Raw genomic sequence first — 6,051 nt, 5'->3', positions numbered from 1 at the left:
GTGCATTACACTACCAAAAATTAAATTTTAGAAAAATTAAAATTGGCGCAATTAACAAAACTTATGCTGCAAAATGTAAGAAATGTTATCAAACAAGACCGTAATATTCTTTTGTTGATAAGATTACAGACTGTGTATGTATATTTTTATATTTTTAAAATATTAATTATATAAACACTATAATATAAATTAAGGTTTCGCCCAAAATTTTGATTGAGGAAGGCTGGAAGCTTTTTATAGTAAATCTTGAGAAGAAAAAAAAACTAGGAAACATTAACGAAATCAGTTCTGAAAATTCATTTCCAAATAGTAAATTAATATTAATTTTATAATTATAATTCTGGAGGTTATACAAATAGCTTCCAAGATTACTATTCTAGGACTATTTATATTTAGTTTTATTATTATTTTTTTGTAAAATCTAATAAAGATAAATCTTTATATATAATATAACATATTTAAGAGTGACAATAAAATACAAGTTTAAAATGACTTTATAATTAAAATACTTAAAAAAAAAAATCATAAAAGACTGGCAACAGGCAATATTGAATCGCGGCCGCGTGGCTTGCTATTTGCATGACTCATCAATATTCTACAGATCCAGATTTTTTATATTCAGAATTCATGCATTTATTCCTACATTTATAATCAAATGATTTTTAATATCTTTTTATTAAATTTTTGAAATTTTAAAAATAAATAAACAGTAAAAATTTAACTTTTGTTTCCTCACACTAATCCCTATTCCTACTGTAATATCTTGCCAACTAATTTTCATTTTCATGCTTTTGCTAGTAAAGAAAGGTCTTTTACATAAGTTAAAAACAACTTCAACGCTATTTAATAAATTTACGTAGATACAAGCAATATAGTAAATTGAAAACTTTTTTATTTATTAATTAGCTATATAAAAAATACACACATTCAACATCAGTTCTTTAGTCAACTGATGTAGAAAATATTCTTTTCATTGTTCATAAATATATCAATATTTTTCTTATAGTTTAATAACTAAATTTTTAGTAATGTAAATCTTCGTTAATGCTAATAACATTAATGTTTGTCTTTTTATATATCAATATTTACTCAAAATTTACTTTTTGTTAAGTTTGTAAATAAAAAATATGTAGTATTCATCATTAATGTTAATCAATATACAGTGTTTATCCTTAATCTTATTCATTATGCAATGTTCATCGTTAATTTTTATTGAGATATAAATAAAAAATATGCAATATTCGTTAATAAAAAATAAACATAAAATAAAATAATTGATATACTTGGTAAGAATTCGTGTTTGTAATGATGTAAAAAAATATAGAATGATGCAAAAATTTTAATAGAAGCTTGAGAATGTAAATATGAATTTGTGTTTGCTGACTCCAAGTTATTTGAAAGAATTATTAAGTTGTGTGGAAGCGAAAACGGATCAAAGCACTAATCTTCAGCCATTGCAAGATTGATTCGCGGCAGTTTTAATTTTTTAAACCTTCACTCACTCAAAACACGATGGTGCATTGTAGTTTGAATAGAGAAACAGATTCAATGATCTAAAACAAATGAGCTTATGAAATACTTATACGACTCTATCCATCATAGAGCCCAAATCGTGAAGTACCAACATGGTACAACAAATCAGCAAGGTAACCTTCGTATCATAAACTGAATGTTGAATAACAGGGATAATGATGACATTATGTTCCCAAAAAAATAGGAACTAGAAACTGAAAAATAATTATTAACATTCTCTCACTTGATCCATTAATTCCATTATCAACCGTAATAAGAAACAAAATATATAAATCATAGTGATAGTTCCTATAATAGTGAGTATTATCTCCCATGTATCACAATATATCAAGTCTCTCAACACTAGCTTTCAATTTAATGAATAAATCATATGTTCATTCAAGGTCAAAACTAAATGACATTTTTCAAACAAACAATGTGTGCATAAAACAAAAGAGAAAATATCAAAACTAAATAAAAGACTTATCAAAACAATAAAAAGTACCCATAATTATTGTCAAATCATGGAACCAAGTCTCATTCGTACTACATGATCCTTAAAATTCTTCGGTAGCATGCCTTTAGTTAAAGGATTAGCAATCATCAACTTAGTACTTAACGTGCTCAATGACCACTTTCTTTCCCTTTACACATTTTTTTTATAGCTAAATACTTAATGTCAATGTGTTTACTTCGATTTCCACTCTTATTAATATTAGTCATAAATACAACAGCACAGTTGTCACAGTACACCCTCAATGACCTAGAAATAAAGTCCACAACTCTAATCCCATGTATAAAACTCTTCAACTATACACCATGTGAGGTAGCCTCAAAATAAGAAATGAACTCAGCCTCTATAGTGAAAATAGCAGTCAAGGTCTGTTTCACGCTGCTCTAAGACATAGCTCCACAAGCTAGCATAAAAATGTAATAAGATGTAGATTTTCTGTTATTAATGCAGCCAGCGAAGTCTGAATCAGAGTAGCCTATCACCTTCAAATTATCAGTCCATCTGTATATAAGCATGTAATCCTTTGTTCCTTGAAGATATCTCATTACTTTCTTTGCAGCTTTCCAATGGTCAACACTTAGATTACTTTGATATTTTTCCAAAACTCCAATCGCAAATGCAATGTCAGATCTAGTGCAAACTAAAGCATACATAAAACTTCTAACAGCTGAAGCATATAGAATATCTTTCATGTGTTCTAGCTCAAGGTCATTCTTCATGCATTGACTCAATTCAAGCCTATCACCCTTCATAACGGGAGCTACACTTGGTGAACAATTTTTCATATTAAACCTCTCTAAAAACTTGTTGATATAGGTCCCTTGAGACAAACCCAAAATGCCTCGAGATCTTTCTCTATGGATCTTAATGCTTATGACATAAGATACCTCATCCATATCTTTCATATCAAAGTTCTTTGAGAGAAATTGTTTTACTTCATATAGCCTACTCTTATCATTAGTTGCAAGCAAAATATCATCCACATATAAAATAAGAAAATAAATCTTACTCCTACTAACTTTAAGATATATAAATTAGTCTATGATGTTTTTTTCAAAACTGAATGAAGATATGACTATATGAAATTTTAAATATCATGGGCAGAAAGCTTGTTTTAATCCATATATGAACTAATTAAGCTCGCAGACCAAATGTTTATCGTTACTAGAGAAGAATCCTTCAAGTTCTTTTATGTAAACCTCATGTTCTAGATCACCATTAAGGAATGTTGTCTTCACATCCATTTAATGTAACTCAAGGTCAAAATGAGCTACCAATGCCATAATTACTTGAAGAGAATTCTTTTTAGACACGGGAGAAAAAGTCTCCTTATAATCGATTCTTTCCTTTTGAGTGAACCTTTTGGTAACAAGTCTTGCCTTATGTCTCTTAATGTTGCCTTGTTCATCTTTCTTTGTTTTAAAGACCCACCTATATCCAATGACTTTTATACCATTAGGCAACTCAACGAGATTCCAGACTTTGTTAGATGCCATATAATCCATCTCATCTTTCATGACATTGTACCATAACTTTGATTCTTTAGAACTCATAGCTTGTGAAAATGTTTCAGGATCATTTTTAGCTCCTATATTATAGTCTTATTCTTATAAACACACCACATAGTCACTAGAAATTACTGATTTTCTGACTCTAGTAGATCTTCTTAATGTTGTCTCATTATCTTGATGAGGAAGTTTTTGTTCAACTAGTTGCTCAACAGGTTAATCAAAATTTACTTATTGCTCATCATCAACAACTCACTCTAATAAATCATTTTCAACAACTTGTGAAACTTGCATATTTGATTGTCTAATATGCCTTTGAACTGGAAGAGCATGAATGACTACCAGTCTATCATTTGAATCAGAGGGTTTAACTTTATACTGATCTGTTTCAAGAGCAATGTCTTGAATTAGGTCACTTTTACTAATCAAATCATTTTCAAGAAACTTTTCATTTCTTAATTCCATAATTCTAGTGCTATGAGATGGACAATAGAACCTATACCCTTTGGACTTTTCAACATATCTAATGAAATACCCACTAATAGTCCTAAGATCAAGTTTCTTCTCTTGTGGGTTATAAATTCTCACTTCAGACGGACATTCCTAAATGCGTGTATGTTACAAACTAGGTTTTCAATCTTTGAACAATTCAAAAGGTATCTTTAAGACAACCTTACTTGGAACTCTATTTAATATATACACAACTGTCTTAAGTGCTTCAATCCATAAGAATTGAAGAAGTCTTGCATTGCTCCTCATGCTTCTCACCATGTTCATCAAAGTTTGATTCCTTCTTTCTGTCACACCATTTTGATCATAGTGTACTGGGTAACAATCCCATGTTCTTAAAGGAATTTCACAAATGAACTAAGTGCTTGTCCATTCTCTATGAATCTACCATAGTATTCTCTACCTCTATCTGATCTCACAATCTAAATTTACTTTCTATATTGCAACTTTACTTCAGCCTTGAAAACTTTAAAGGCATCAAAAACTTCATCTTTAGAACAAAGCAAGTAGGATACATATATCATGAGTAATCATCTATGAAGGTGATAAAATATCTCAGATTACTCGTGTTCATGTTTGGACAACAAATATCTATATGAATGATCTCTAATAGGTTTGAACTCCTCTTGGCACCAGTTTTAGACTTGTTAGTTTGCTTATCCTTAATGCAATCCACATAAGTATCGAAGTCAGTAAAGTCTAAAGCACTAAGTACTCCTTCATTTACGAATAGCTTAATTTTCTAATGGAAATGTGTCTCAATCTCCGATACCACAATATAGAGAATTCCTCATTCACAACACATTGTTTTAACCTAATAGTAACATGTATAGAATTATAATTGACATTATTTTGCTAAGTAATAGAATAAAGACCATCACATAGTTTGCCAAAACCAAAAATTTCATATTTATTCAATAAAGTAAAACCACAGTTCAAAAGATTAAAGGAAAAATTCAAAGGCACAAGTCTTGATATTGAAATTAAATTCTTAGAAAAACTAGAAACATAAAATGTCTTTTTTAAATTCAAAACAAGGCCACTACTTAAAGTTAAATTGCACGTCCCAATGGCCTCCACATGTGAACTCATCCTACTCCTTGCGTAGATATATTGCTCACTTCTCACTGGTCTCCTTAGGTTTTGCATAACTTGCAAGGTATTACAGACATTTATTGCAAAACCAGAATCAATTCACCATGTGTTATAGTTAATACTAACCATATTAGATTCATAACAAACTAAAGCAAATGCATTACCTTTATTGTCTAGCAAAATCTTGAATTTCAGGTAGTCTTTCTTCATGTGTCCTTTTTTTTTTTTACAAAAAAAACACTTTGACTCCTTCTTGTGATTAACTTGATTCTTTTTACTCTTCATAGAGGTAGTCAAGTTCACCTTCTCCCCTTCTTTCACACCTTTCCTTTTCTTGAGCACATATGATCAACAATTCATTAATAGACCATTTATGCTTACGTGTGTTATAAGAGATCTTAAAAGGGGCATATTGATGAGGTAAGGTGCACAAAATATAGTACACCAAGAAAGAATCAGACATGGTAACCTCTAAGGCTTTCAACTGAGCCACTATATCCCTTATCGCATGATGTGATCATTCATTCTTCTAATCTCAGTGAGCTTTATGGATGAAAATTGCATTATAAAGGTGTTGGTAAGAGATTTATCAGAAGTAGTAAATTATTCATTAATGGCCCTCACTAAATCCTTGACTTTATCATGCTGATTGATAGAACTCCGAATATGATGAAAGTCACAGAAAGATGATTGGACCTTTCCCACTTTTTATAAAGATTAACTGCATCTGGAGTACTGATCTCAGTAATAGCGAGTGATTCATCTTTTCTAATAGCATAATCAATGTTCATCTAACTCAAATGAGAAAGAACTCTCTCCTTCCATATCTTATAGTTGGTCACCCTTTAATTCAGGAACACCACATTTAATATCAGAAATACTTACAGATTGAGAAACCGCAAAGTTCAAATA

The sequence above is a fragment of the Abrus precatorius genome, unplaced genomic scaffold (assembly GCF_003935025.1).
Source record: "Abrus precatorius isolate BTA unplaced genomic scaffold, Abrus_2018 Scaffold5, whole genome shotgun sequence".
NCBI lineage: Eukaryota > Viridiplantae > Streptophyta > Magnoliopsida > Fabales > Fabaceae > Abrus > Abrus precatorius.
The sequence above is the reverse complement of the archived record's forward strand: the minus strand, read 5'-3'. Positions refer to the sequence as shown.